Here is an 11,418-nt window from a genome sequence, read left to right as displayed (position 1 = left end):
TTATATATATATATATATATAAAAAATTATATATATATATATATATAATATATATAAAAAATTATATATATATATATATATAATTTTTTATATATATATATATATATATATATAATTTTCTATATATATATATATATATATATATATATAATTTTCTATATATATATATATATATATATATAATTTTCTATATATATATATATATAATTTTCTATATATATATATATATATATATATATAATTTTCTATATATATATATATATATATATATATATATATATATAATTTTCTATATATATATATATATATATATATATATATATATATATATAATTTTCTATATATATATATATATATATATATAATTTTCTATATATATATATATATATATATATATATATATATATATAATTTTCTATATATATATATATATATATATATATATATATATAATTTTCTCTCTCTCTCTATATATATATATATATATATATCTATATATATATATATATATATATATATATATATATATATAATTTTCTATATATATATATATATATATATAATCATTTTCTATCGAGAGAGAGAGAGAGGGTGGGGAGATAATTAATTTCGATGTCTAATGAACATGTTTAAATATTTCAATAGCGTTAAATATATTTTAATTTTGTTCTCAATTCAGTTTGTTTTTTATTGTTTTCATAATTGTTTTAGAATGATGTTTCTTTTTTGTTTGCTTAATTTTATTTACTCAACTACCCAGTTTCAACTGGTTTGCTTTTCTTGAAACTGGTCTCAACCAGTAGCGTAAGTTGTCAAACTTATCAGCAGAATGTTCTGCCTGTTTGTTGCCAAAATAAAGGAGGTTTTAAAATTATTTTTTGGATTTGTTCCAAAATGGTTTCCATTTCTAGCTGTTTTCAAAATTCTTTCAGTTACCAAGTAGCCAGAATTAATGACTAAGTTTCTTTCACAACTATTTCCACTCCTTTTCTATGACCAAATTTTTTTCACATTCTCGTTGCATTACAAAAAAAATTGGTATTTATCCCGTGATACAACCTTGTGGAACGGCTAAATCTATAAACATATGTTTCTTAATTTTATCAAAATAATGTTGGTACATCTGCTTTCTATTAAATAATCATTTTGGTTATTAAAGTTCCACAAGAACTTGCCATTTTCTGTCTCTATAATTCTTATATCGTTGCATCTCTGTCGTTTAGAAAAATTGCTGAAAGGGAAATTGTGGTGACTGCCGCCATAAACCTTTAGACTCTATCAAGTAAGATACTTCAAGAATAGCGGTTCGTAATCTTTAGCCATCCCTAATAAGCTGGGTTACAGATATATATGTATATATATATATATATATATATATATACATATATAGTCTTCTATTATAGCCACGAGCCAACCAAAGCCTTGTGAGTGAATTTGGTAGACGGAAACTGAAAACTGAAAGAAGCCCGTCGTGTAAATATATATATATATATATATATATATATATATATATATATATATATATATATATATAGTAAAATATCAAATATTATTTAGTGAGAAAAAAGAGATCTAATGGGTACAAATTAATTCATTAATTAATCAACATATTCACCTACAACTGTTTCATTTCACAAGCAAAATTAAAATTACAAAACATATATAAATATATAATTTTGCATTTTAAATACCTTCTATGGAAAATCATCAGGGTGTACAAAGGACAATACAAAGGATTACATCATGATTGGTTTGGAATACTCAGCCTATATAGACATGTTTATCATGCGTGTATATATATGTTTTGTTATTTTAATTTTGTTTGTGAAACAAAACAGCTGTAGGTGAATATGTTAATTGATAAATTAATTTTTATCCATTAGATCTCTCTGTTTTCTAACTCAATAATTATGTTTGATATTTTACGATATTTTATAGAATATATTCATTGGAGAAATATCTCTTCAAAATACAATATATTAAACCAGTGTATCTTGGATAAAACCATCTCTATAAGAGGTCTAAATATCCTCATAGTGAATATATAAATATATAATATGAATGAGAAAAGGAAGAACACGAAAAAATTGACAAGCAGACTTCTTCCTTTCCTCATTTATAAATGTATTAAATATCATGTGGCACTCCGTCGGTTACGACGACGAGGGTTCCAGTTGATCCGATCAACGGAACAGTCTGCTCGTGAAATTAACGTGCAAGTGGCTGAGCACTCCACAGACACGTGTACCCTTGACGTAGTTCTCGGGGATATTCAGCGTGACACAGTGTGACAAGGCTGGCCTCTTTGAAACACAGGTACAACAGAAACAATGGTCTCGTGCTGTTCACTACTGTGTGAAGCAATTAATGAGAGATTCTCTACCTACGTCAAATCTTGCAACGTAGCGTAAGCATAACTCGGAGAGGCATCAGATCCATCTCACTTACTTTCGCTTGCACACGATTTTTCTTATTCAAACAATGCCTGAAATATATAGATCGTAACAGTATGAGAAAGCATTCGAGGCTTCGTCCTGAGAATAGCATCATCTTACATATTTGTACAATATCAATAGAGGTCAGGAAGATGACACCAATAATTAACATGTCAAAACTGTGAAGAAAATCAGTGCTTTCTCTAACAGAAGATCAATTATTATCAATCAGCATAGTTGCTTTTAATATCATTGAATTTTCGTATCAATGATTTTAATACGAATGGCTTACATATCGCATATTTTGTTATCAATGAATTTAATGGCTGGTAGTTTTAATGAATTTCGCTTCCTGTCTCAATGCCTATGATATACATTCTGAAGAGACCAGCGTTCTTAGAGGTCAATGTTCCTATTTTTATATAACTGTTTCGGCCAAATCTTATTTGGTCGAAATTCTTATGATGTATCAATTATGTGTGTATGTAGATATTATGCATGCACGCACATATGTATGTATGTATGTATGTACGTATGTATGTATGTACGTATGTATGTATGTAGGTGGTTAGGGAGGGAAGTAGACTGGTAGGTTGGTATTCATGAAGATCGGCCGACATTTCTATCTCACTCTCTCCCCTGTACATAATTTTGTGTGTATATACGGTTGTGAATATCTTGCGTGAGTGCACTGTATACGTGTGTGTGTGTGTGTTTTATGCGTGGGATGTATGTGCACAGACACTCACATACACACATATACGCACAAGTATATATACAAAGCACGCAAACACCGACGTATATATATATATATATATATACACACACACACAGAGGGGGAATAGAGATATGTATGTAAATGTGTACACACATACATATACATGTATGTATATATATGTGTATATATATATATATATATATATACATATATATATGTACATATACGCACACACATACATATGTATACACACAAATAGAGAATCAGAGAGAAAGTGTCGGAAGCATACAAGGAAAGACTGTAAAAAAAATAAAAGAAAGGAAGTATATAGATGAATAGATTGATTAAATAGACTGATAGCCTGAGATAAGCTGTGGCACGGAAACATCTACGCACGATATATATGTGTATATATATATATATATACATACATGTATATATATATATATATATATGTATATATATATGCGTGTGTATGTATATATATATATATATATGTATATATATATATGTTTGTAAGTATACACATGCATACAAACAGACTTACATATACTGAAATATTTACAGATATAGATATAGGAATGTGTATCTTCGAACGTAAACACACACACACACACACACACACACACACATATGCACATTTATATATATATATATATATATGCACATTTATATATATATGCACATTTATATATATATATATATGCACATTTATATATATATTTATATATAAATGTACAATACGCATATACATAAATATAAGTGTACAATATATATATGTGTATATATGTGGGGGAGAGAGAGAGTGGGGGAGAGAGAGAGTGGGGGAGAAGGAGTTACATAGTTAGATCGATAGATAGACTGATAATTTTGATCACCCATAATACAACCTGTTGGCTGACACAAAATTTTTCTCTCTTCCTCTCTCTCTCTCTCTCTCTCTCTCCCTCTCTCTCTCCCTCTCTCCCTCTCTCTCTCTCTCTCTCTCCCTCTTTCTCAGTCTGCTCGAAGTAACAGCTGATTGGCAAATTCTGACTCTCCATTCCATGAAACACTGGACACAGGCCTTATAACCTAAGGTCATACACAATTCAGTATGTCTCATTCAGCATTTACATACGTCATAATTTCAATGAGATACATTTAATGTATCAAATTAGTTGCGACCTGACCATAATTTAAACAGAGCATTCATTAGTACAGTTAATTGAAGCTAGGCGTCGTTTAATTAAAGAAATTATTTCAGAAATTACTTGCATGTTTGATATTGCAAACATTTCCTCATCTACAGCACTCTTGATACTATTCCGTTTGAATATATACGTGCGTGTATGTGTGCATGTAGCTATGCATGTGTGTGTGTACGTACACATATATTATATGCAGAGAAAGCGTGGGAGAGAGAGAGAGAGAGAGAGAAAGAGGAATGTAAAATAAATAGAGAAAGAAAGGCCAAAAGACAGCTACTGTGTCTTTGTCTGATGAGTCTTTCACATACTACCAAATGAAGGAGCCAAATCTCGACTAACATTTGAGGGATTGAATCTCTACTAGGGGCATTTATTGTTGGAAACGTGTGTTCATTTATATATGTAAGCCCATATAGCGAATCATTTGATCTAGTTCTGTAGTTGGGTGACTCCCAGACATCCGAATCCGTTGCGAGCGTGAAAGACAAAGATAATTTGGTTCAATCCCCCATGCAATCTTGACGTTTCAATGAAAATAAGTAGGAACTTCCTGCCGCTATTTAAAAGTGTGCTCGAGATCCTATAGGTATCATAAACTCTTCAGTTCCCACAAAGTTAAGGCCAGATATTTCTGCTTGAAAAAAATAGCTTGAAATGTCACACGCCTACACAATCACCAATTCACAGCTCAACCAGTAAATCCCGAAGTCCTACCAACTGACGACTGGGGTGTATCCCACCTCTCAAAGGCTGTACTCTGTAATGCCACAACATCCAATGGCAACATATGATACTGCGCGAGCGTATGATCTAATGACTTTTAGGGAAAGTGTACGAGGGCTGATCAATAGGTATCCGGGCTGTTGACATAGTTATATATATATGTGAATGTGTGTGTGTGTGTGTGTGTGTGTGTGTATATATATATATATATATATATATATATATACACATATCTGTATATATGTGTATATATGTGTATATATATACATATCTATGTATGTGTATATATGTGTATATATATATGTACATATATACATATCTATGTGTGTATATATATGTATATATATATATATATATACATATATATATATACACCCCCACACACATATGTACATACATATACCTATATATATGCATATACCGGTTGAATTTATATCCAGCACTATTTGGAATATTTGTAATATAATATCATTTGCTATCAAAGCCGCTTATGCCCTTGATATAACACTTGTATCATAATATACGTATATGGATTTTCTTTGTATTCTCTCTCTTAATATACAAATGGAATATTGGCAAATGGCATTTGCAATCTTGTCTTCTATTTCTATTGCTTCTTTATGTTCTCTCTCCTTTATTTTTTCTCTAGTTTTTAATGAAGTGCAATAATATAGATAAAAGACAATTTATGTTCGTTCGGAGAATTCTATCGCTGTTGTCGGTTAACCACCGGAGAACTACGTCATCGAATTGGATGAGGTTCTGCTAAGTTTTATTTTATCTCTTGTATATATATATATATATATATATATATATATATATATATATATATATATATATATGCACACACACACACATATATATACATATATATATTAGTTAAACAATCACGTCATGCACAAAGAAAATAAACTGCTTGAACGATGGGACATCTCCGCAACGCCATTTTTCTTTCACTCATCTAATTTACCGATAAAGCTTGATGTCTTTTGGATGTAATTATTATTATTATTATCATTATTATTATTAGTAGTAGTAGTAGTCGTAGTAGTAGGAGTAGTAGTATCATCATTATTTTTGTATTATTTTTATTATTGTTGTTTCATTATTATTATTAATATTATTGTTGTATCATCATTATTATTAATGATAATATTATTATTGTCATTATTATTATTATTATTTTTACTATTATTTGATTTCCGCTGAGTTCCACGCGCCATTATTATTATTATTATTATTATTATTATTATTATTATTCATATCATTATTGCTGCTGCTTTTATTCTTATCATCATTTTTATTATTATTAGTATCATTTGAATTCGGCTGAGTTCCATGCGTCTTCATTGCTTCCTGTGTGTTACACCAACTCATAATACCTCCCCCCCCCCCGATTCTTTTTTTTTTTTTTGTATTAAAGCTGACTTCTTTTTCTCTCTAAATCTTTGGGTTTTCATTCATTACGGAACCGATCACAACCGCTAGGGATTAGATGCATCGTTTGTTCTCATCACAATGCGGCCATACCCCGGGGGGCAAATATTCTGCCATACGCCCGGGGGAATGCTACCACTCAGTGCCTTCCCTGATAAACATGCACGGAGGGAGACTTCGATCCACTCCAGCCTTTTTATTGCACTTAGCAATGCAATCAATGTCATTATCGCTGCTGGTTGGTGCACTTCGAGTATTCTGAAAAAAAAAAAAACGATAATCAACTTAGTCATGCTTTGAGAAAGAGAACAATTGGAACGAAAATCAAGTACGTCTTGGAGAACATGAATAATGTTCGTTACTTAAAGAATATGAGCGATACTGCTCAATGAAAAGCATACATAGAAGGAATTAAGGTCAACGGAAGGATTCAAAGAGAACAGAAATGCTTAGAATAAGTATTGTTATTATTATTATTATGATGAGGCTAGCTGGCTGAATCGTTAGCGCGCAGTGCAAATGCTTAGCGGCTTTTCGTTCGTCCTTATGTTCGGAGTTCAAATTCCGCCGTGGTCAACTTTGCCTTTCATCATTTCAGGGTCGATAAATCAAGTATCAGTGAAACACTGGAGTCGCTGAAACGGACTAGCCCCCTCCCTTCAAATTTCAGGCCTTGTGCTGAAAGCCTGAGATGATGTGGCTAACTGTCTCATTGTGCTGATTGCACATTCTGCATTTAGTGTTAGAGCCTGTTTTCATTATTTTGCTTTTACAGTTGTTTGTAGTTAGGCATTGGTCTTGGGCAGCGAAATCAGTCCTTCTGTTTCAGCTTTTAGTCCGGAACTCTTGAGCCATGGTTGGTTTTCTCTTCGACTCATTTCTTCTCTGTGACTTTTCTCTCCGTTTTTTTTCTTTTGTATGTCTTGTAGTTCTGTTTTCATGCTGGGTTTTGTCACTTTGACAAAATTATTATTATTATTATTATTATTATTATATGAAAACTCTCAGCTTATTTTGCTGGGTAAGATGGAAAGTGTCAGCTGTCCGCAGCCAGCAGACTAAAGTGACACTTGTTTACTGGTCATGCTTCAAGAATCCTGCAGTTCTAAGCACTGCTGATTTTTGTAGGTGTTCTTACCTTCACACTTGCACCAATCCTTTTCAGCTATGTTGGCAGTTGAGTGCTGATACCCGCAAGTGCACCAATTACTATTGGCATCTTGTCTACTCTCTTCACTGACCACAACCTTCGTATTACCAGCTTCAAATCGTCATAGTTGTTTATTTTTTCTTCTTTCACATTGATCTTGTTGTCACCTGGGCATGCTATATCGATTATCATGCAACTTCTTTGTTTTTTATTCACCACAAGAATGTCCGGTAACCGATGTCTGGTCAGGTGACCGCAATGGATCATTGCATCCCACAAGCGTTTGCAATTCTTATTGTCGGTGGCTCTTTCTGGGGTTTGCTCATACCACGTCTTTGCTCTTTGTAGGCCGTGATTTCTACAGAACTCTATTATTATTATTATTATTATTATTATTATCATCATCATCATCACCTTTGCTGCTGCAATTGTGGTTGTCATTGTCATCGTCATCATTATCAAACTCGGCAGCTGCAGCTTCCTCATCAATAACAACAGAATCATCACAGAAGACGTAGCAAGAACGCAAATGCAGTGCAGTAAAAATAATTAGTTCTATCTGCAAGCAGGATTACGGTTAATACTAATTCCCAATGTTGTTATCGATGATGTTTTACAACGAAGAGAGATTAATATTAAAATGGAGACAAATAAACCGGAAAGAATTATAATCTTTCTCTCAATTCTAAAACGCCAAGGAATTTAGAACTTCTTGCCAAACAACTATTCTGTAAATAGAATGTTAATATACAGCATTGCAAATGAAGAAGTAGATCTGAAGATACGTATTAATCTGCAGAGAAACACACAAATAATTATATATTCTGGCTGTGTTGCTGCGTAAATGTGGTGTTTGGTGCAACTCTGGTTATCAATATTTTGGTTGTTATATACTCTTTACTCTTTTACTCATTTTACTTGTTTCAGTCATTTGACTGTGGCCATGATGGAGCACCACCTTTAGTCGAGCAAATCGACCCCAGGACTTATTCTTTGTAAGCCTACTACTTATCCTATCGGTCTCTTTTGCCGAACCGCTAAGTTACGGAGACGTAAATACACCAGCATCGGTTGTCAAGCGATGTTGGGGGGACAAACACAGACACACTCACATATAAATATATATATATACATATATATACGACGGGCTTCTTTCAGTTTCTGTCTACCAAATCCGCTCACAAGGCTTTGGTCGGTCCGAGGCTTTAGTAAAAGACACTTGCCCAAGGTGCCACGCAGTGGGAATCAACCCGGAACCATGTGGTTCGTAAGCAAGCTACTTACCACACAGCCACTCCTACGCCTATACACAGCATTGCAAATGAAGGAGTAGATCTGAAGATACGTATTAATCTGCAGAGAAACACACAAATAATTATATATTCTGGCTGTGTTGCTGCGTAAATGTGGTGTTTGCTGCAACCCTGATTATCAATATCTGGAAAACGAAGGTTTCGTTTTTGCATTAGGTTTGCGAGATTCTTGATGTGCACTCGCATGTTGAATCAGATTTTGTTGTATCTCTGGAGGGTCATTATATTAGTAAAAACACGTGCGCTGGTTCTATGTCACTACTTTTATTATTATCAACCTTTTAACCAATTAACTAATCGGTTGCTTCTTTAATTGTTCTAAGAGACCTGTAGCTGAGGGGGGATTATCATTGAGGAGATTACAAAAGGCGACGAAAGGATTTTGACCAACCTAGATGATTGATTATCCAAAGGATTAAGTAAACAACTGATTCTTGACTTGGTGAAATTTCACTAATTGACTAATAAATAATTAAAAAAAGTAAAAGAGAACTAGTGCGCGTGTTTTTATTGGGATAATGACCCTCTTGAGAGACAACGGAATAATTAAGGTGTTTAGGGTTTATGAATATTTCGTCATACATCATTTAAGATATTTCCGCGATAGTAAATATATTGAGACCAATGGTAGGAAACACAATGTTAAAATGGTTGCTAATAGTAGCAGTAGATGCAGGAAGTTGACAGGTTTCTACGACAAACAACTGAATAATGACTGCACAAAGAGTCACAAATAGAGTATCAACAGTAATTCTTATCACAATTACAATAAATTTCACAACAGTAACAATGAAAAGGCTACTCAAACAATATCGACTATAACCACAAAGCAGCGAGCTGGCAGAAACGTTAGCACGCCGGGCGAAATGCTTAGCGGCTTTTTGCCTGTCTTTACGTTCTGAGATCAAATTCCACCGAGGTCGACTTTGCCTTTCATTCTCTCGGGGTCGATAAATTAAGTATCAGTTGCGTACGTATATATGTATATTGGGGCGGGGTTGTGTTTATACTTGTCCCCACCATTGCTTTACAACCGGTGTTGGATTGTTTACTTCCGTGAAACATAGCGAGACCGTCAGAATATGTAACAGACTTAAATTGTAATTGCTGGAGGTAATTTGTCCAACTAAGCCCTTAAATGCAGCGCTCCAGCATGGTCGCAGTCCAATGACTGAAGCAAGTGAAAAATAAAAGAAAAGGAAGGAAGATTTGTCCATTAGCTCTACTAGTTACCAAGGAACTCAGGAAGTTTCCCCTCTTAGGCCACAATTATAAAAATTAGTATCAAATTCCGACATTTAATCTTAAACTCACTTCAAGATTTCGCATCTGTTTCTTACGAAACACATTTTAGAGGCTGTCCGTATTATATTTGCTATTTACTATATCTTAATTTTCTGATTTAATTATTTTAATTAGGTCTCTCACTTAATTCCCAGAGTAGATAATTATTCGTGTAACTAATGAGATAACAATTCCCAGGGAGTCTAACTTTATTAGTAATAGCTATTTAATGCTTACACAGTTGTAATTTCACGCTGAATATCATAATAATCATAAAAATTTACTTATTTCTTACCCCAAATTCTTGTATGTTGGACTGCAGATTCTGCAATATTGCACACTCTTCCATTCTTGTGCGCTAGAATATTTCCTGGTATTTTACGAGTACTTTCTCTTAAACGGCCACGTTCGATGCTGTAATCGTAAAGAAATTTTATGATTTCAGATTCTGTTATACGGCATTATTTTACTACATGTCTAATGTTATTTCACACAACACTCCAGGGACACCTCGTGTAATATTATCGTGGTGTTTTTCCTTATGTCATTTCTGAGCAAGTTTGAAGCGTTCTCTTTATCAAATATAACCACTTATTCGCCGCATAGTTTACATTGACAATTTTATTTTATGGTATTTCGGTGACATTATCTATGGGAGTTGATAGTTGTTCTTCGGACTCCGTTTCTCAGTTACAAATAACCTCATCATCACTTTCATCTATTTCAATAAAAATATTCTTGAAACATTATTTGGAAAAGTCGGTAGAGCGCTGATACAAATGCCTTTGAGACGTTTAATTGCGTATCTTTACGTTATGAGTAGATTCTGCCCTCTTGAGTTTCCTCTGCTTTTCAATCCTCCGGGAATGCACACCATAAGTATCAGATAATTACTGGGTTCGAAATACGAAAGAGTATTACATGTTTTTATCTATTGGCTTCAGTAATGCTAACCTTTGTGTAACATCTCAACGTAAACCAACACGCAGTTTTATGCCAGGAGATAAATACAAGTACGTATGAAATCGGATATTTATGATAGTCCCAATCTGGATTTTAAATTTCACGGTTAAATTCCGAAGGCGGAAGCAGGCTTACAATTAGAGAAACTATATTTGAATTTACAACAATTCGATTGCTCCTGATACATTCACGCTGAGTCGAATGT

The 11,418-nt window shown here is 33.1% G+C and overlaps 1 protein-coding gene and 1 long non-coding RNA gene across 3 annotated transcripts in view; one reads left to right on the top strand and one right to left on the bottom strand.

The window, feature by feature from the left end:
- The window catches only part of LOC128248656 (uncharacterized), a 95,120-nt gene that overhangs the window by 4,938 nt on the left and 78,764 nt on the right, over window positions 1-11,418 (top strand). The gene's annotated exons all lie outside the window — the stretch shown is intronic.
- Window positions 6,476-10,663, bottom strand: LOC149133972 (uncharacterized). Its single transcript, XR_016242976.1, has 2 exons — window positions 10,546-10,663; window positions 6,476-6,761 (listed from the first exon to the last, which is right to left on the bottom strand). It is a non-coding gene; the product is annotated as an uncharacterized LOC149133972 (long non-coding RNA).

Source organism: Octopus bimaculoides, chromosome 9 (assembly GCF_046866305.1).
Source record: "Octopus bimaculoides isolate indiv1 chromosome 9, ASM4686630v1, whole genome shotgun sequence".
NCBI classification, from domain to species: domain Eukaryota; kingdom Metazoa; phylum Mollusca; class Cephalopoda; order Octopoda; family Octopodidae; genus Octopus; species Octopus bimaculoides.
This window is presented reverse-complemented; position numbering and strand designations above follow the sequence as displayed.